This window comes from Octopus bimaculoides, chromosome 4, assembly GCF_046866305.1.
Source record: "Octopus bimaculoides isolate indiv1 chromosome 4, ASM4686630v1, whole genome shotgun sequence".
Taxonomy (NCBI): domain Eukaryota; kingdom Metazoa; phylum Mollusca; class Cephalopoda; order Octopoda; family Octopodidae; genus Octopus; species Octopus bimaculoides.
In genome coordinates this window covers 107,561,541-107,583,436 of record NC_142931.1, presented here as the reverse complement: position 1 = coordinate 107,583,436, position 21,896 = coordinate 107,561,541, and the positions used below count along the sequence as shown (strand labels likewise).

The 21,896-nt window shown below is 34.8% G+C and overlaps 1 protein-coding gene across 1 annotated transcript in view; it reads left to right on the top strand.

The window, feature by feature from the left end:
- LOC106879427 (focadhesin) overlaps positions 1 to 21,896 on the top strand; it is a 301,702-nt gene that overhangs the window by 181,979 nt on the left and 97,827 nt on the right. The gene's annotated exons all lie outside the window — the stretch shown is intronic.

Sequence of the window (21,896 nt, the reverse complement as noted above, 5' to 3'; positions counted from 1 at the left end):
TTTTTCATGTATTAGAAATGGTTGAAAGTATGTGTGTGTGTATGTGTGTGTGTATGTGTGTGTGTGTGTGTGTGTGTGTCTGCCTGTCTGGCTTTCTGTGTTCATGCTGTGGTACCTCAATAGTACACCAGCTAACTTATCAGAACCAGTAAAAAATTGTGTGTTATATATGTATATATTGGCTGGGTCTCATGACTGGGGCAAAGTTGCAACAAAGTAAAAGGTGATATAGTGGTGGAGTGGCTCTCTAAATAATGCCATTAAAGCTAAGAGACAAGCTTGGAAAGACTAGCTGAAAAGAAACAACAAATACCCAGAGGCATGAAGAGCAGCAAGGTTTCAGATAAATAATGTATCATCCAACACAGGATACTAACAGATAACTTGAAAATAAGAGTTAGAAGGTTTGAAAGACAAAAGATAATTTGGAGATGGACAGATACAGAATCTAAAACATCCTGCTACTAAATATATCTTCACAGCAATTCGAGATGACACACATGACAAAGAAGAGACGATAAATATCTTTAACTTATAGGAACAAATGGAAATTTCTATAGGATATCAGTCACTGTTGTTTACTTACAACTAGTCTGTTTTTGTGAAGGTGCATTGCTTAGTGATTAGGATATTTGGCTCATGATTATAAGGTAATGAGTTCAGTTACTGGTGATGCATTGTTTCCTTGAGTAAGACACTTTGTTTTATGTTGCTCTAGTCCGATTAGGTAGCAAAACTGAGTAGTACTTGTATTTCAGAAGAGCCAGCCTTGTTACTTTCTGTGTCATGCTGTATCTCCCTGAGAACTACATTAAAGGTACACATGTCTGTAGAGTGCTTAGCCACATGCACGTTAATTTCACAAGCAGGTTGTTTTGTTGATTGACTACTCTCCATCTGTTCAATCATGTGACATGCTGAGAGATTTGAATGGGTTAACAGAATCTGTATAATTATACATTTCTCAGACTTTCTCTTCTGTGGTTGGGTCTTTGCACCTGAAATATAAAGGTTTTGTGAAACTTTCTGCTTTGTTAGTAGCTTTCTGTTTTCTTCCTTTTTCTCTTCTACAATATTATACTGCTTTAAGTGAACTACAACACCCACAATACACATATATATTTATATATCTATATATATATGTATATATGTGTGTGTATGTCTGTCTGTATGTATATATATATATATGGATATATGTGTGTGTATATATATATATATATATATATATACACACACACACACACACACACACACATATATATATATATATAGCCAGTCAACTACAATACATCTGTCAGATGGGACCTTGATGACTGCTATTAAGCAGGAAAGTATACTAGTCCTTATTTATATTTAATACTCAATATTTCATATATTCAATAAGACATTCAATGCTTCATTTCATTTTACTATTTATAGTATATATTCCATATTCTATATCCCACATTAATTTTATAAGAATATAAATAAAACATAAAAAACAGACAGAGCTGGAACTCTTTTAAATAATATATTCCTCTATACACTATGATACAAACCCCATTTTTATTTTTGTTATTTTATATATATATATATATATATATATATATATATATATATATATATATATATATATATATATGTATACACACACACACACACAGATACATATACATGTATTTGTGTGCAGGATCATCAGTTTAATGTTCTCTCTTCCATACTTTCATGGGTTGAATGGAATTAACTGGGGCAGATTTTTTTTTTTATGGATAATCTTCCCGTCACCGACCCTCACCTGTTTCACAGCGAGGTGATGTTTCCTTATGGTCAGACATGTATTGGCCGAATATTGGAAATGAATGATACTGCTTATGTGATAGTGACAATCATTTTACAATTATCACACAATGTCAGGACAAGCAGACACAAATGTAATATACATACTCACATATGCATATATATATATATATATGTGTGTGTTTGTGTGTGTGTGTGTGTGTGTGTGTATATATATATATATATACACACACACACAAGCACAGATAGACATACATGCATACACACACTCACACATAGACACACACACTCATACAATGAACTTTCAGTTTCCATGTACCAAATTCACTCACAAGGCTTTGGTCAGCCTGGAGCTACAGTAAAAGACACCCAAAGTCCAAAGATTTGTTTGGAAAGCAAACTTGACGATCACATGTGTACCTATATATATATATATATATATATATATATGAGTCTGTGTGTATTAGGTTTTTTCAGTTTTCATATCATTTTTTGCTCTTTGAGTTGCTGTCAAAAGAAGAGATTCCATTTGCCTGAAAAGTTTGTGAAGAGTTAAAAATATCTATAGGCTATATTTATATTTTTTTCTTTTGTGTCAAAACCATGATTTTTAGTCATTTGCACTGACAAGATTTTTTTTTTTTTTCTTATTCCCTCTTCCTACCTCAATTTGTCAGATTACGTTTGTGATATATTTGTTGAAGTACAAACGAACATAATTTATTAGAAACAGAAATATTCATACTTTGTTGTTGTCATTTGTTGTAAATTTTTCTTCTTCGACTTTCTACCTCAGACAATACATATATATATATATATATATATATATATATATATATATTCCAATATCAATATATATATGTATATATTCATATATCAATATATATATATTTATCAATGTGATGAGAAGCTTGGTTCCTAACCACATGCTTCTGGATTCAGTCCAACTACGTGGAACCTAAGGGAAGTGTCTTCTACTATAGCCTCAGGCCAACCAATGCCTTGTGAGTGGATTTGGTAGATGGAAACTAAAAGAAGCCTGTCATATATATATGTGTGTGTGTGTGTATGTGTGTACATATGTATATATTTGTGTGTGTGTCTGTGTTTCACACCCCACCATCACTTGACAACTAATGTTGGTGTGTTTATGTCCCTGTAACTTAGTGATTCAACAAAAAAGACCAATAGAATAAGTACTAGGCTTAAAAAGAATAGGTCCCGGGGTTGATTTGTTCGACTAGAGGTGGTGCATCAGCATGACTGCTGCTAATGACTGAAACAAGTAAAAGAATATATATAGTTAGAATTTACGAAAAAAGAAATAAAACAAAGAGATGTATTAGTCTAACGCTCAGGAAGTGAGAAAGTCTTTTACATTTTGAGCCTACGCTCTTCAACAGAATGGAACATGGAAATAAACACAGAGAGAAAATAAAAAAGGTTTAGTGGCCAGCAATCGATCATGGCGAATGCCAGAGAGAGGTGGTCAGACAGGAGAGCTAAAATAGTGGTGATCCCAAAATGAAGGCATGCGTACGTGTGTGTGTGTGTGAGAGCATTTACGTGCATGTTGATTGGGGCTGGTGACCTTGACGTGTGCATGGGTAGGTGTGTGGATGAGGTTGTGCATACTGGGAAGCGGTCAGTACTAGTGTGTGGGGTGGGGTGGGATGCTGGTGTGTGGTGTGGGTGAGGTGAGGGTGGGGGAAGCAATGGTGGCTTTGAGTGAGGGTCAGAGTAGGGTGCAGGTGGGGTATGTGGGAGTGGAATGTGTGGGTGGGTGGGATGAGATGTATAGGGATGGTGGGGTTGGAATGTGTAGGGGTGGGTAACGAGGAAGGGAGAAAGTGGGTGTCAAATATATATATATATATATATATAAATTCAATAATAGGACAAATTCTTTTACAAGAATTTATCAAGTAGCTAGCGTGAAAAAATCCTTATAAGGGAAAAATTCATCATTTATTCCCGAAATATATATTTATATTTATATAAGGGCATTACTATACAATAATGCCCTTATATAAATATATATATATATATATTGATGTATATATAGACATAAAAGAGAGAGAGATGCATTCATATTGTGTGCATACTCGACGGAGTGTAAGTACCTTGAGAGAAAAGTTGGACCTAAGAAGCATCAGTTGTGGTGCGCAAGAGAGATGATTGCTCTAGTATGGTCATGTGGCGAGAATGGATGAGGATAGCTATGTGAAAAATTCCTACACCCTAGTGGTTGAGGGAACCTGTGGAAGTGGTAGACACAGGAAGACCTGGGATGAGGTGGTGAATCATGACCTTCAAACATTAGGCTTCACCGAGGCAATGACTTGTGACCAAGACCTTTGGAAATATGAAGTGTGTGAGAAGACCCAGCAAGCCAAGTGAAACCATAATCCGAGGCTTCTGCCAGGGCTGTAGTCAGCCCACTTATGCATACCTTTCCTTCATTAGACACTAAACTCTGTTTGTGAAGACCTTTTGAGGCAAATGAAATCAATCCAAATTCAACGACTGGCACCCATGCCAACCTCTCCTTCATTGGACACTAAACTCGGCTTGCGAAGACCTATTGGGGCAAGTGAAATTGAAATCATGATTGAACCAAATTCAATGACTGGCACCTGTGCCAGTGCAGTGCTAAGAACACCGTCCAAGCATGATCATTACTAGAGCAGCTGTCTGGTTTCCTTGCCAGTGGCATGTAAATAGTAGCGTTTCAGTGTGATCGTTACCAGCGATGCCTTACTGGCACTTGTGCCGCTGACTCGTGAAAAAACATTTGAGCGAGGTCGTTGCCAGTACCGGTGGCACATAAATGCACCCACTACACTCTCGTAGTGGTTGGCATTAGGAAGGGCATCCAACTGTAGAAACTCTGCCAAATCGGATTGGAGACTGGTGTAGCCATCTGGTTCGCCAGTCTTCAGTCAAATCGTCCAACCCATGCTAGCATGGAAGGCAGATGTTAAACGATGATGATGATATATCAATATATACATGTATTTATATATACATATATCAATATATATATTTATGTATATATCTACATCAATATATACATATATTTATATATACATATATGAATACATACATATTTATATTTATATATATATATATTTATCAATATATATATATATATATATATGTATGTATGTGTGTATATATAAGTCAGTAAATAGTGGGGTTGTGTTAACAGCACGTGGAGAAATAATAGGAAAATGAAAAATAATAATAAGGCAGAATGCTAAACTGGAAGCATATTTTAATAAAGATTTCTAACCGGCTTTAATTGCGAAGCAAATTTTCAAGAAGAGGGAGAATGAAAATGTTTTTTACAAAGAAGTACAAAATGAAGAAAATAATATATTAAAAAAATAATATATAAAAAAATATATATACCAATACATTATATTGTCTTTGAGCTTTTGAAGTTCAATGGTAGTTCATGTATATAATGGTTGGAAAAATAAGGATGCATGAGAATTGAGTTGTGTTAGGTTTTAAAAAAAGGTTAAAAGTTTGTGTTAAGCAGGAAGTGTGGTGAAACAGGAAGTGTGGTGTCAAAACAGGAAGTGTGTTAGGGGAGACAAATATTTTTAGTAGGAGTTATGAATTCTTTTTCAACATTTGTCTCCCCTTACACACACTTCCTGTTTTGACACCACACTTCCTGCTTAACACAAACTTTTAACCTTTTTTTAAAACCTAACACAACTCTCAATTCTCATGCATCCTTATTTTTCCAACCATTATATACATGAACTACCATTGAACTTCAAAAGCTCAAAGACAATATAATGTATTGGTATATATATTCTTTTATATATTATTTTCTTCATTTTGTACTTCTTTGTAAAAAACATTTTCATTCTCCCTCTTCTTGAAAATTTGCATTGCAATGAAAGCCGGTTAGAAATCTTTATTAAAATATGCTTCCAGTTTAGCATTTTGCCTTATTATTATTTTTCATTTTCCTGTATATATATATATATATATATATATATATACACACACATACTTACATACATACATACACATATTGTTAGTCTTCAAGAAATATAGACTGTAATGCTAGTTGATACATGAGAAAAGATATGATGGAATGCCTCCTGGATATATATCAAACTTTGTGTGGGGGATCACAAAATAGCAGCAGTGATCATAGCTGATGTAGTAAGAAATTTTTATTCGTTGCATTTTAGTATTTATTTCCTCCAACATCATTTCTGCATTCAAATTTCATCAGATTCATCCCTTTCGGTTTTTTTTTTTGCTTTTGAGGATTTTTGTTGTTGTTCGTCTGTTATTTTTGTGTTTGTTTGGGGGTTTTTTTCTCATATCTTTGAGGTCAGTAAGTTAAATACCAATAAAATATTCCAGTCTGTATATGAAAATAAACTACAGCTCTCCAAAAGCAGCTGTTTAGTAAGACATTTCTTTTCCATTCACATGGTTACTGCTTCAGCCCCATTGCAGGGTACCTCAGGCAAGTGTCTTTTACAATAGCCCCTGGCTATTGTAGAAGACCAAAGCCTTGTGAGAGGATTTGGAGTTGAGTAAAGGAAATATAGTAAGTCACCATCATCATTTTAACATCTACTTCTCTATACTTGTGTGGGCCAGATATAATGTTTGAGGTAGATTTTTTTTACAACTGGATGCTCTTCCTGTCACCAACCCCCACCTGTTTCAAGAAAAGTAATATTTCCCAATGATCAGACAGGTTTTCACAGTAGATTAGAAATGATGGACACAACTTGCCTTATGGTGACATTTGTTTATAACTATCAGACATAGTGAAGACAAGACAATATCACATGCATATATGTGTGTGTGTGTGTATACAGTATTTCACAGAAGTATGTACACCCCTAAAAAATTTCAATAAAATTGCTATTACTCTCATAGGGAATCAAACGAAATTTATACTGAATAATATATATTATACCTGCAAACATTATACAAATTTGGAACACAAAACAATAAACATTTTCAATGTTATGAACGATATATTAATTTTCAAACGATACAAAAATATGTACACCCTAAAGGATTATTTGCTATATCCAATACTTGGTCATCATTTATATTCAATATTTAGTCTTTGTCTTTGAGATGTGTTGGAACATGGAATGTCTTCCTAGTTCCTTGATGCTTTTCAACATTGTTTTCAGCAATATGTCACTATAAATCCTTGAATCCATTGTTTTCTCAATATATGTGAGTCCTCCCACACCAGCTGCACTCATGCATTCCCAAAACATAACACTTCCGCCACCGTATTTCATGATAGGCATAGTGCATTTGTTACTATTATCTTCACCTGTTCGTCACCATACTCGTTTAATACCCTCTGACCCAAACAAGTTGATTTTAGTCTCGTCAGAAAAAAGAACTTTATTCCAAAATTCCTTCCTCTTACTCACATAGAGCAAAAGAAAGACAGCTTGATATGAGCCTAGTCGTGAGGAGAAGCTTCCTACAAGGAATCCGTCCATGAATACCACACTGGTTCAAACATCAGTGAATCATTTGAGCAGATACTCTCTTTCCACTAACAAAAGACACTTCTTGGGCCAAAGATGAAGCGGTATGACGCCTGTCATCCATCATGCAACATTGGACATAGCGAATATCACTCGCAGTTAAAATAGGACGACCTGGACTATGTTTATTGCTTAGCTGCCCAGTAGCTTTGTACTTCTGAATTACTTTGAGAACTGAGTTTACACTAATAGGTATTCGTTTGCTAATTAACTTGTATCCTAAACCATTCTTGTGCAAATTAAAAATAATTTTCAAATCTCCAGACAATTCTTTTCCTTTTGGTGCCATTTTAATCACGATGAAGAAGATTTTATATAAAACCCATGGTATACAAATCAGAATTCTTGCAGATGCAATAACAATGACCAGTGCAAAACTGCTAGGAGAAATAATTTATTAAAATTGAAATTATCAGCAATATTTGAATTTAGTAAAAAAAAGTGAATAAAATATTGAATATAGTAAATTTCTTTTAGGGTGTACATATTTTTGTAACATTTGAAAGTTAATATTTTGTTCATATCTTTGAAAATGTTTATTGTTTTGTGTTCCAAATTTGTAGAATATTTGCATGTAGAATATATTTTATTCGGTATAAATTTCATTTGATTTCTTTCAATATTATCATAGTAATGGCAATTTTACTGATTTTTTTTAGGGATGTACATACTTCTGTGAGATACCGTGTGTGTGTATATATATATATGTCTATATATATATATATATATATATATATATATATATATATATATATATATATATATATATTATATATTGTGTTTGGGGAGAGCCATTCTCTTTTAGTGTTTTATTACTTAACACACTGGTTCAATTTCTATTCATTTATTTATTTTTTCTAAGATTTTCATTACATCTTGCAACCTCTTCAATAGTCATTGATTTGTCTGTTATCAGAGCTGCGTTCTTTTTGTTCCTTTGTTTGTGCACGTGTATACACATATTTATGAATGTATGTGTGTATGCATATATATATGTATGCGTGTGCATACGTTTGTATGTATGTATTCTGCATATTCATGTGTTTGTGTGTGCATGTTTGAGTGTGTCTGCATGTAAGGGTTTGTTTTACTATGTATGTGTATCTGTTATGCATGAATGTGTGTCTCCATGTGTCCTTGTGTGTGTGTGTAGTGTGTGTATGGTCACGTGTTTCAGTTTTTATTTGTGTGTGTGTGTACGTGAGTGTGCTTGTCTGTCCATTTACCTATGTACTATCTATTTTTCTGTCTTTTAGTTACATATCTATTTACCTACATATATATATATATATATATATATATATATGTCTACATAACAGACTACTAACAACTCTACCTGTGTATATATAAACTGTGGGTATTAGGGTATGACTACTTTCTATGTATATTTCCTATTTAGTACTGGGGATGGTTCATTTATGAGAACATACTCCTTTATTTTTTCTGAGTGTTGGGTCCTTCAGGTGCTTGGATGAAATGCAGATGTCAAGTTAACCCAATTTGCCTCCATGCTGGTCTTTAACATGTTAGTAGAGTATGGCGGACTGTTTTTTGTCATCATATTGTTTCAAATGTTCATTTAGTCTCTCCACAATGCTTCTAAATGTCTCACCTATGTATATCATGTTCTTGCTTTTACCAGCACCTTCTATGCACCTTGTGTTGTAGACGACGTTTCTAGTTCCACAGTTAATGCCAGGGTTAATCTTACATACCATGTAGTTATTATTGGTGCATATGGTATTCTCAAAGGGGTACATCCTACATAGTTGTGATCTGTTGGTGCTCCCTGGCTTTTCAACGATCTTAATGTTGAGTTTGGTATCATTCAGAGCTTCCCTAAATCTTCAGGCTAGTTCTCCATGGGCTGTGACCTCTATAAACATCACCTCTTGATATTTGTTGGTCTTGTACCACGTGTTCACCCTATTTGCTTTGTCACAAACTCTTTGTATCTTATTCCAGTCTTTACTTCTATATCTAGGGCAGATACCACTGGTTTCATTACATATAATGCTATCTAACTTTCTAGTTCGCCTGTATACTCGAACCCTATCTTTCTGGTCATATCCAGAGAATTGCATGTGGTACATGAAGATCTGTACATGTTTCTTTGTTTCATAGGGTTCACATAGTGGGGACACATTCATTATCCTAACTATGTCTGCTATTAGTATGTTGATTTTTATGTTGTGTCACAAAGCTGAGTTCTTGTGAATAACATGTTTAGAAGTTATGGGTTTCATGTAATAGGAGTAGAGGAGCTGCACTCTGTTGTTCACAGTCTCTAATCAAAGTTCAGTATCAAGAACAGGGAGTCTATTGTTAGAGTGCCTAGTGGGGTAATTTATAGTTACCTTGATACTTTGGTGGATGGAGTTAGCTACATGCTGGATCCTCTCCATTATGCACATACACATACACACATACACAAATGAAGACTGAAACACATGACCATACATACACATGCACCCTTTGCACTCATGCACACTTCACACACACACACTTTATACGCACACACTAGAACACATATGGAGATACACATCCATACATAACAGATGCACATACATAGTCACACAAACCCATACACATAGACACACTCAAACATGCACAAACAAGGAGACAGAGGTACACACACATACAAACACACAGACATATGAATATGCAGAATACATACATACAAACATACACATGCGCACATATATATGCATACACAGACACACAGACATATATGCACACACATACATGCATACACACATGCATACATACATACGTGTGTACACATGCACACTGATGCACACACATGCACACAAACAAAGAAACAAAAAGAATGCAGCTCTGATAATGGACAAAGTCAACAATTATTGAAGAGGTTGCAAGACACAACGAAAATATTAGGAAAAATAAATATGTAAATGAGTGGAAATCGAACTGGTGAGTGTGTTAAGTAATAAAGCACTGAAAGAGAATGACTCTCCGCAGACACAGTAAAATATGCTTCGACACACGCATTCACATAAAGAATCTTGCAAACCAAATGCAAAAACAAAAATATATATACACACACACATTCACAGACACATATACACATACATATATATACATATATCCACATATGTGTGTGTGTGTATATATATATATATATATATATATATATATATATATTAGAAAAAATAATAATCAGGTACTCAGATGTCTGGATAGCGCTTTCACCTAGTCTTGTAGGTTCATCAAATTTGATGAACCTACAAGACTAGGTGAAAGTGCTAATTTATAAAACATGTGACATATAAATAAAAATCTGTAAATATACAACCATCCAGACAGCTGAGTACCTGATTATTATTTTTTCTAATATATAATTCCTGTACATCACCTCCAAACCTTCCAATATATATATATATATATATATATGAACAAAGACACATGATAGGCTTCTTTTAGTTTCTAAATTCACTCACAATTCTCCAAGTAGCTTGCATCTATAGGAGAAAATAATTGCCCAAGGTGTCACACAATGGTACTAAATCCAAAACAATTTGCTTGGGAAGCAAACTACTGAACCACACAACCACACCCATGCCTCTCTCTTTTTTGTGTGGAAGGTGGCACCCTGAAGTCTTTGTCCTTATGTAGTGCCTATAGGATAAATTACTTAGATAAAATGAGCCATCTTTTTTATGTTACACTTTACTGCAATCTAATATATAAAACCCTTAATTTATATATTGCTCCATCTTATAGTATTGAATCATAACTACTAATGTGACCTATTTACAGCTTGGAGACCTATTTACAGCTTTGAGAATTAAGAATTTCAGTTATGGTCATGAACTAAGCAGAGTTGCTGCTTATAGGATATGAAGTAGCAACCGTTCAACAGTCAGCCAAGAAACTTGTAATCTTAACTTGTCATGTATTATAAAATTAGAACATTGTAAGTTATTTGGTTATTGTTTAAAACAGATCACCCCAATAGGCTAGATCCGTAATCAAAGGCACTCCAGTTCCAATCATCCCATCTTTTATTCTTATAGATATTTCATTGAGATGATAGGGTGTGATTTGAATGGGATTTGGTTGCTAGCTCTAGCAGTTTGAAGGACTGCTTAGAGGCATCATTTTAGTCATAAACTAGTAAAATATTTTATCCAAATTTGCAGTTTTGAATTCTTTTGATGTACTTTTTCTGTCTTTCTTTTTATTTCAATATTCAATGTGCAAATGAATGTTGTTAAAAGCCAGATTGAGGCCTATTTTAACAAGATCAATAAAGTCGGTTTAGTCTGGGGTTTTTTTTTTTTTTTTGTTATTCCGTTATATCTAGCTATGTTGGCGAAGAAACATTCTTTATGGAGAAGAAGCAGTTTGATGTTAATGATGCTAGTCAGATAGTAATGATGTCACATCCTGAAAATCTTTTTTTTAAAAAATATTCCTGCTTCTTTTTTTTTACAATGACACTAAAAATATTGCTGATTAAGTTTGTTAGCAAAATATATTTTCAGCGGACACAACAGCCAACAGTCTTATTAAATTGTCTCGGCACCTAACAGAGACAATTGATTCTTCTGTTGTTTCTCTTTTATCTGAAACTTTTATTAGATCAGTTGTTTCTTGTGTCAATTCTGTTGGGATAAGAATAATCTCTGAAGAAAATATTACTGATCATTGCTTGTATATGTGTGCACACGTGTGTGTGTGTGTCTATATGTATTGTCTGAGACAGACAAACAAATCAATTGGATTTTTCAGATACTGCAGGATATGTCAGTAGTATATTTCTATTACTTCTGATGTCATTTCAAAATGCCTAATCTAGAGACTGGCATATACTGGATCTAATCTCAAGGCAAGCTTCAGTTGAGTTTAATCTAGAGTTAAACATCTACTGAGTCTAATCTAAAGGTTAGCATACACTGAGCCACCATTGCTCCTGAGAGAAACATGGAAAGTATGAATCAGAACAACACCTCCACCATAAACATCAACATTGATAGCACTTGCAGCTGTGTTAAATGCAACCGTGTACTTGTTAAATGCAGCAAAGTCATAAAAAACTTTTTGTACAGATGACTGAAAAATTGGCTATATTTGCTCTACCAGAGGGTTGCATAGGACCATAAAGAGCAGAAAGTCTAATTATTACATATTTGGTAACAGAAATAACTTGAGGGCCTTCTATTCTGTCATGAAATAAAAGTTTGTGTGACTTTCCCTGCAGTTAGCACTAATGATACAGCAATAGTAGCATTATCATAATAACTCTTTGTGGCAAGAAAAGCAACCATAACTCTTCCAATTACTGCAGCAGCAGATTTCCCTTTAGCGTTGTACATGTGCTCTCCTCTTAAAAATAACTGATGCACATTTGTTGTTGGCACTCCGTCGCTTACGACGTTGAGGGTTCCTGTTGATCCGATCAACGGAACAGCCTGCTCATGAAATTAACGTGCAAGTGGCTGAGAACTCCACAGACACGTGTACCCTTAACGTAGTTCTCGGGGATATTCAGCGTGACGCAGTGTGACAAGGCTGACCCCTTTGAATTACAGGCACAACAGAAACAGGAAGTAGGAGTGAGAGAAAGTTGTGGTGGAAGAGTACAGCAGGGTTCGCCATCATCCCCTGCTAGAGCCTTGTGGAGATTTTAGGTGTTTTCGCTCAATAAACACTCACAACGCCTGTTCTGGGAATTGAAACCGCGATCCTATGGCCGCGAGTCCGCTGCCCTAACCACTGGGTCATTGCGCCTCCACAACAAATGCACATACATATGTGGATTTGTGTCTAGCCAAATTGGTGGGTTTGAAGAAGAGAAGGACAATGAAGATCAGTTGTCTCAAACCTCAAGACATGAACTGATGGTATGCTAGAGGTGAGATATCAAAGATCAGTCAACCAACTTCTTTCAACAGCAAGTCCAATGGCAGTGACAAATACAGAAGCAACTACAACTACAACAGCATTTGAAATAACAAAAACTTTCTCAGTTCAGTATTGTTCAGGATTACAACACTTTGATGCACTTCATTAAATGTAACAGCAAAATATGCCGAAGTGAAAACCACACCAGATTTTAAATGAAAATTGTAAAAATATGTAGTATACATGTATATGGTGTAGACACACATCTGTTGAATGATTTCAGGTTATTCACTTTAAATCTAATTGTCAGTGAAATCAGGATGTCAGGGGCCTATAGACTTATTCTTCTTCCGGGTGACTTACACACAAATGAATTATGTGGGATCATATTGATGTGGATGGTTTGGAGCTGTAGATAAGGATGATCTTTGTATACTCAGCTAGTAAGTCAGTATCCTTGCATGAGAACAACAATAAAGGCAGTACCTTCAGACCAATGACTATTTATACTCCAGATAATCACACATCGTTCAAGCCTCTGAAAACATTTGTAGAAATACTCATTGATTGATGCTATTAAGCAAATAAAATGATATGGTTGAGGCATGCTGAGATTGTACAGAGATTGGGATGCTTCACAAACATGCTCATTATCTTTCAACTGGCTGACCCCTACCAACCTTGTGTACCAATGGACTTGGACAAAACACTTGTAGATAAAATTTAAATTAGATCAGCAGAACAGAGTAACATAGTGTGTTTGCTCTTTTGAAAGTTGGCTATAAACATCACAGATTTGTGATCTACACTGGAAACTTAGTTAAGATATACTGACAAGGACCCATATAGGGCCCAAAGGAAATTGCATATTCTCTCCTTTTGTCATTTGCTTTCTTTTCTCATTCTTTCTCATAGAACAGCTATATTGTATCTTGAGCCTGAAAGATTGCCTTATAGTACATAGCATGCTATACAAGCTCACCTAACTATAGTACTTTTGTAAATATGAAAATTAAAGTAGCTCAGTTTTAAATCCTGCTTATATTAAATGATGTCTCTTGTCAGATGGAGTAATTTTTTGTTGCCCTTACCAATTAATGGAACAATACAGTATGTATGTATGTATGTATATATATAGAGAGAAAGACAGAGAGAGAAAGATAGCAATATATAACATATATACATTTGTAAATTTCATATATATATATATATATATATATATATATATATATATATATATCATCATCATCATCATTTAACATCTGTTTTCCAAGCTGGCATGGGTTGGATGGTTTGGCTGAAAACTGGTAAGCTGGGGGAGCTGCACTAGGTTCCAGTCTGATTTGGCATGGTTTCTACAGCTGGATGCCCTTCTTAATGCCCACCGCTCCAAGAGTGTGGTGGATGCTTTTTACATGCTACCAGCATGGGTGCCAATTAAGTAACACCAGCATCAGTCACAACTATGATCTCGCTTGGCTTGCCAGGTCTTCTCAAACATGGTATATTGCCAAAGGTCTTGGTCATTTGTCACAGCTTCCGTGAAGCCCACTGTTCGAACAGTGCTTTTTGCATGCCACCAGCACAGGTGCCAGTTATGCGACACTGGCATCAGCAATGACTACTACTTCATTTGGCTTGATGGGTCATGGTATACACCTGGTAGTTTGCTGGTAAAGCATATTTCCTGGCTTAGTGTTTGTTCTGTATGCAATTAATGAGAGAGATGAAAATCACCTGAGGAGACACATCTACACTGAGGGACACACCTAAATCAATTGTATAGTATCTCACTCATGAAGGATCAATGCTAGATAGGTCAAAACGATTGTAGTGATCAATAAAGATTCTTTTATCTTCCATCTTCGTCTCTCATTAATCATATATATATGTATGTGTACATATGTATTTAGAAACAATGTTGTTAGTTTCTTGTCTTCCATGGAAAACATTTCTGCTATGGGGAAATGTTATCTTGTTTGGAAATAGGTGAGGGTTGATGGCAGGAAGGGCATCCAACTATGGAAAATGTTTCAGTAAATTTCGTTTGACCCATGCAAGCATCAAAAAAGGAACATTAAATGAATGGGTTGATGTGCAAAGCAGTGACAGAACTTTAGATAAGTTCAGATATTTGGGGAATGTATATAGATCTTTAAAGGCTTTTCACTGTAGTTTTGCAGAGAGAATTGCACTTAAGGCAAAAAAGTATTAGAACGCTATAACCAGCTCAGCATTCTCTATGGACTCATAAGATGTATTTCTTGCACTTTAGCTCCCTTCAGTACCAGATACCAAGAGTGGCAACTCTTAGCTAACTTCAAAACTTTACTTTCTTTATGAAAAATCAGTAAATATTAATTACTGATTACACACATTGACTCTGAGCTGGCTCTAGGATTCAAACACCTTTTTATTTATAGCAAGAATTTTTTCTCCATGGAAAACTGCAGTGAAAAGCCTTTATAGGGTCAAACATGTCCTGAACATATGTAAACTGACCTTGTTTGATTATATATATATATATATATATATATATATATATAATCATCATCATCATCATCATCATCATTAACATTTAGCGTCCATTGTCCATGCTGGCATAGGTTGGCACACTGGAAGGCTGCACCAGGCGCTAGTCATATATATATGTGTGCGTGTGTGTGTGTGTGTGTGTGTTTCTGTGTGTATACACACACATATATTAGCATTAGTGTGTTAACCAATTCAGATTACATATGTATGTGTGACAAAAGAGTTAAGCAGTGATGTGTGGTAAAAATGGCTTCTTCTTAGAAGATAATGATTTATCCTTATCAGACAATCAGTTATTTAAAGAATATAATTTATAGAATATTACTTGGATATTTGCCAGAGAATTGTAGAAACTCTGTTGTGTTGTTGTTGTTGTTGTTTTTTTTTGTTTTTGTTTTTTTGGTATCACGATTTTAAACAGTAAATTGTGGATTCTTCTGTTAACGTTGCCCATGTCTCATTTTGAATGCTAAACAAAAGGAAATAGAATATTCTGAATAAAAGAAGCAAGTGAGTACTCTGTAAGAATATAAGAAACAAATGAATATTCTGTCATAACATTCAGGATAGCAGAATCATGGAAATTAATATCAACGGAGTTTCTCCGGTTTATTTTCATTTTTGTTTTCATTGTTGTTTTGTTTGTTATCCAGACAATATTAGTGGTTCTATCAAACAAAGCATTTTATAGTGTCTGTTTTACTTTTATATGTTCTGTGTTCAAATCTCAACAAAGGTAAATCTTATGGTGTCAATAATATATATTACCAGGCATACACTTGGAATTGATTTCATTGACTCACTCTTCCACTAATAATTTCTATAAGCCTTGTGCTCATGTTTGAAATGATTATTTGGACAACTTTGCCTTTCATCCTTTCAGGTTCAATAAAATAGCATATCAGTCAAGTATTGGAGGGTCAATGTACTACACTTGCTGCCATTCTTCAAAATTACTGGCCTTCTGACTCAATCAGAATTTATTATCATCATCATATGTATATACATTTCCTGTAGATCCACATGCATGTATCTTCATGTATATGTGACTGCATATTATATATGTATATTCATGTTTGTGCCTTGTGTGTGTGTGTGTTTGTTATATTACAGTGTGCTTGGCTCCATCTGCATTGCTGAAAACTACTCGAAAGCTTAGTAATAACAAAAATTTCCCCCATTAGTTGTGATAGTTATATCTTTTCAAAGGTACTTAAATGGTATAACATGTAACTATTATATGTTTTTAGCATTAGGTATTTCTATGCATAGTTCCACACTGTTCTAATTGGCTTTGCCTATGAAAATTAATGTTAGAAGAATCCAAAGTTTGTATAGTGTGAAAGTCTAACAAACTTCAAATTAGCTGAGAAATCAAATTAACACTTTTGTTGTGAAATCAGATATATCCATTCAAAATTTCATTACTCAGTTATTTTTTTTTTGTTTTCATGTTTTTCTTTTTTATGCCAATCTGTCATTTGTTGAGGAATGTCATGTTTAAAACTATCTTTGGTTGAGATATGTCAAGTTTATTGAGGCAGTATGACTTCGAGAAAATACCATTTGTATTCTCTAGTAGATATTTAACATTATTACTGGAATCTAAGGCGGCAAGCTGGTAGAATCATTAGCACGCCAGACAAAATGCTTAGCGGTATTTCGTCTGTCTTTACATTCTGAGTTCAAATTCCACTGAGACCGACTTTGCTTTTCATCCTTTCAGGGTCAATAAATTAAGTGCCAGTTGCATACTGGGGTCAATTTAATTGACTGGTCCCCTCCCCGAAAATTTCGGGCCTTGTGCCTGGAGTAGAAAAGAATTTTTAAGGCGGTGAGCTGGCAGAAATGTTAGTATGCTGGGTGAAATGCTTAGAGGTATTTCATTTGTCTTTATGTTCTGAGTTCAAATTCCACTAAGGTCAGCTTTGCTTTACATCCTTTCGGGGGTCAATAAATTAAGTACCAGTTGCATACTAATCAACTGGCCCCCTCCCCCAAAATTTTGGGCCTTGTGCTTAGAGTAGAAAAGATTATTACTGGAATCTTCTTTTTTCTTTTTTTTTTCATTTTTTTCAATACTCGTTTTAGTCATCGAATTATGGCCATACTGGAGTACTGCCTTGAAAGGTTTAGTCAAACAAATCACCCACTCCCCATCCTTATTTTTTTTTAAAGTTTCTTTTTGCTAAACTGGTAAGTTATGAAGATGTAAAGAAACCAACACCAGTTTCAAGCTGGGGCAAATGCAAACACACACACACACTCTCTCTCACACACACACACACACACACACACACTCTCTCTCTCTCTCTCTCTCTCTCTCTCTCTCTCTCTCTCTCTCTCTCTCTCTCTCTCTCTCTCTCTCTCTCTCTCTCTCTCTCTCTCTCTCTCTCTCTCTCTCTCTCTCTCTCTCTCTCTCTCTCTCTCTCTCTCACACACACACACATGTATGATGGGCTCCTGTCAGTTTCCGTCGACCAAATCTTCTCACATGGATTTGGTGAGCCTGAAGCTATAGTAGAAGTTACCTACTCAAGTTACCATGCAGTGGGATTCAACACCAAACCCATGTGGTTAGGAAGCAAATTTCTTGCCTACACATGCAATAACCATAAAATTTAACTTCCCAGTGGAGGAGTCAAGAATTAAACCTAACAGATGTTGTTCAGAAATATGAAAACTGAGATGGTATTAACCCTTTAGTATTCAAATGTTTGTCAAATGTATTGCCTATTTATTCGGATTGTTTTAAGTTAATCACGCATTATTTTGTAGCTTCAAGATTTCAATGATGTATTTATATATACTTAGAATGACATTGTAGAGAAGGTACGAGAGATTGGATTAGGTCAATTTTAACATAAAACATCAGAATATTTTCACCAGGTATGGCCAGATTAAACGTTATAGGGTTAAACCTGTGTATGTGTATGAATAGTGTAAAATGGATGGAGGAGAATCTGGAGTTTGTTATTTATACCTGATTGGAATATTATTTAATTGGTTTTATATTCTACTTCAGGTAATTTCCTCTTTTCTCTTTTAGCATATCATTATTTCTTCTGTTTTTATCCACAGGGATAAATATACTCCCATGATCAAATAAAAACATTTTAAAAATTCAATTATCTTTTTCTTTTTTTTTCTTTTTAGTAATTTTAAAGAGGCACAAGTATAGTTATGTGGTTGACCAGTTTACTTCACAACTATATGGTTTCAAGTTCAGTCTGCCTGCATGGCACCTTGAGCAAGTGCCTTCTGCTATAACTTCAGACTGACTGAAACATTGTTGCTGGATTTGGTACAAGGAGATTGAAAGAATCGCCTTCATATGTGTGTGTGTGTTTATATACGTGTGTACATGTGTGTGGGTGGGTGTCTCTCTCTCTCTCTCTCTCTCTCTCTCTGTTTTGAAATTATATGATGATTGTAAACGAGTGTCACTGTCATTCAATCAGTATCATTCATTTCCAATCTTTTGGGAAAACATGTCAAACCAGGGAGCAATATTACCTTACTTGGAAATAGATGAAGGTTAGCAACAGAAAGAGCATCCAGCCAGAGAAAATCTGCCTCAACAAATTCCATCCAACCCATGCTAGCATAGAAAAGTGGGCATGAATATTATGAAGATGAAATGAATAAAGGAGCAGAGGGAAGAATATAAATATTTTAGTTTTGTATTTGCTTGTAATTTTTCATTGTATTTTTGCTACACTTTCCTGCTGAACAAAGGACATAAGCTGTACCTCTATGCTGAAGATGCTGCATTGTTTGCGACAATGAATTCAGTAGAAGAAAGCAATGTTTCAGCAGCTAACTTAGGGATATTACCAGGATGAAAGCCTAGACAGATGTTAGGAAAGTTTGATATGAGCCATTAAAATATAAATCAATAGTTCTGTTAAAGAAAAGAAACTCATCAAACCTTGCGTTATATTTTGGGAATTGCCTGCTACCTATCAATAAGCAACTTGAGCTCCTAAGTATCACCATTGTTAGCAGACTGGTATTGGCAACTTTACAGGGACTCGTAGCACCATGAAAAATTGTACTGAGAAGGAAGAGCCATCATTTACAAAACCCACATCCAAAGTGTTCTGAAGTACTCCTGTCTCCTGAACAAATTACCTCACAAAGCATGATCAACCAACTCACTGTAATCTGCATGCTTGCTCTTATGGGGATTAATGGAAATAATGCTGTGAAAAATGCCATCATTGGTTTACAACATATTGAACAGTTCTCTAACAGTTCTCTACAAACTTCTCTTAAGCCACAGCCTGTTTGTAATACTATCACCATAGTATAGAAAACACCTTTTATAAAGACTAGTATCTATATATTGATTTCAAATTTTGGCCCAGGGCCAGCAATTTCAGGAGAGGGGGTATGTCAATTACATTGGCCCCAGTGCTCAACTGGTACTTATTATTTTGTCAACCCTGGTAGAGTGAAAGGCAAATCAGCCTTGGTTGAACTCAGAATGTAAAGATGGATGAAATACTGCTAAGCATTTTGCCCTACGTTTTAATGATTTTGTCAGTTCACCACCTACCAATACTTATATGTTGCTTTCCAATACCTGAATCCAAGACTTACACTCTAGTGAGTAGCTTTTTGCACTTGTCTAACAGAAACTGGAACAAACTACCTGAGACATCTCAGTCAATAAAAATGTGTTACCAAAAGTTGAATACACAAGCACTACTTATCACATTTATCATCAGAAAAGTAATTACACAGGCGGTGAGCTGGCAGAAACGTTAGCACGCCGGGTGAATTGCTTAGCAGTATTTCATCTGCCGTTATGTTCTGATTTCAAATTCCGCCAAGGTCAACTTTCATACTTTTGGGGTTGATAAATAAAGTACCAGTTACGCACTGGGGTCAATGTAATCAGCTTAATTCCTTTGTCTGTCCTTGTTTGTCCCCTCTATGTTTAGCCCCTTGTGAGCAATAAAGAAATAAGAAAAGTAATTATACAGTGATTGGTCTGTTAGAAGTTTACAACCAACGACGCTATTGTTCATAAATACATGACATGGAAAACAAAAACAAAGCTAAAAATAAACATGATGTTTTAATTATGAGTATTTAATTAATTAGTCATTTGTTGTATCTATGAATTAGTTAAGCACATAGGAGACAGCTTGTGAGAATATTTCAAAATTTAATGAAGAGAAAATAAATTTCAAAACTATAAACAAGCATTGAAATTCTCATTTGTTAATAAGGCTAATTACCACAACTGAAAACATATTAACACACTTGTTTCTGTAAGAATTAAATTCCAGACAAATATTGTCATGCATTTGTATCTAATGAGGCAAAACAAAAAGAAGAACCAGATTAATAAACACTAATATTTTGTATTACTTCTAAAACTGTCTCTACAATTTTCTCTCCAGGCTTCTAGGAATTAAAGAGAAACTATTAAATAAATGTTTTTAGCTGTTTTTGTATTTGTTTCATGATGCTGAAACTTTAGCATTGATTGTTTTATTAAATACCTATTTCTTTGATCATGTTCAAGAGTTCTTTAACATGATTTCTCTCTCTCTCTCTCTCTCTCTCTATATATATATATATATATATATATATATATATATACAATTTGACCTTGTTTTGAAGAATGATTAGTCAGATAAACAATTTACTGATCCTTCTCTTCCTGAAGCTCCTCCCACATTTACTAATTTAGAGTCTGGGTATTGAAAATCTGCTGCAGTAAATAAGACACTTAACTTTCTAACAGCCTAGTAAAAAATATACTACAGAGTATGAACAGCCTGCTGCTACTTACAACCAGATTAGTGATCCATTGGCTAAGTTTAATTCTGGTCACCTGTCCACAGATACATTTGTGTCTCAAACATATAACACCATTGAAACTATAGATAAATACTAGCCTAGTGGATTGTAAAAGTCCAGACATTTATGAGTTACTTACCTAATTATGTTGCTTCATACTTCAGCTGAAATGGCTGAACACTGCAGTTTAAATAAATTACTTTTTAACCGATATTAGTTCTCTTCATGTTTCTTTTGTTTTTTGGTGGGGATGTTTTTGCCAAAGTTACTTGCCCAGTATCGCCTTCCTGGCACTTGTGCCAGATGGCATGTGTAAAGACATTCGAGCGAGATCGTTGC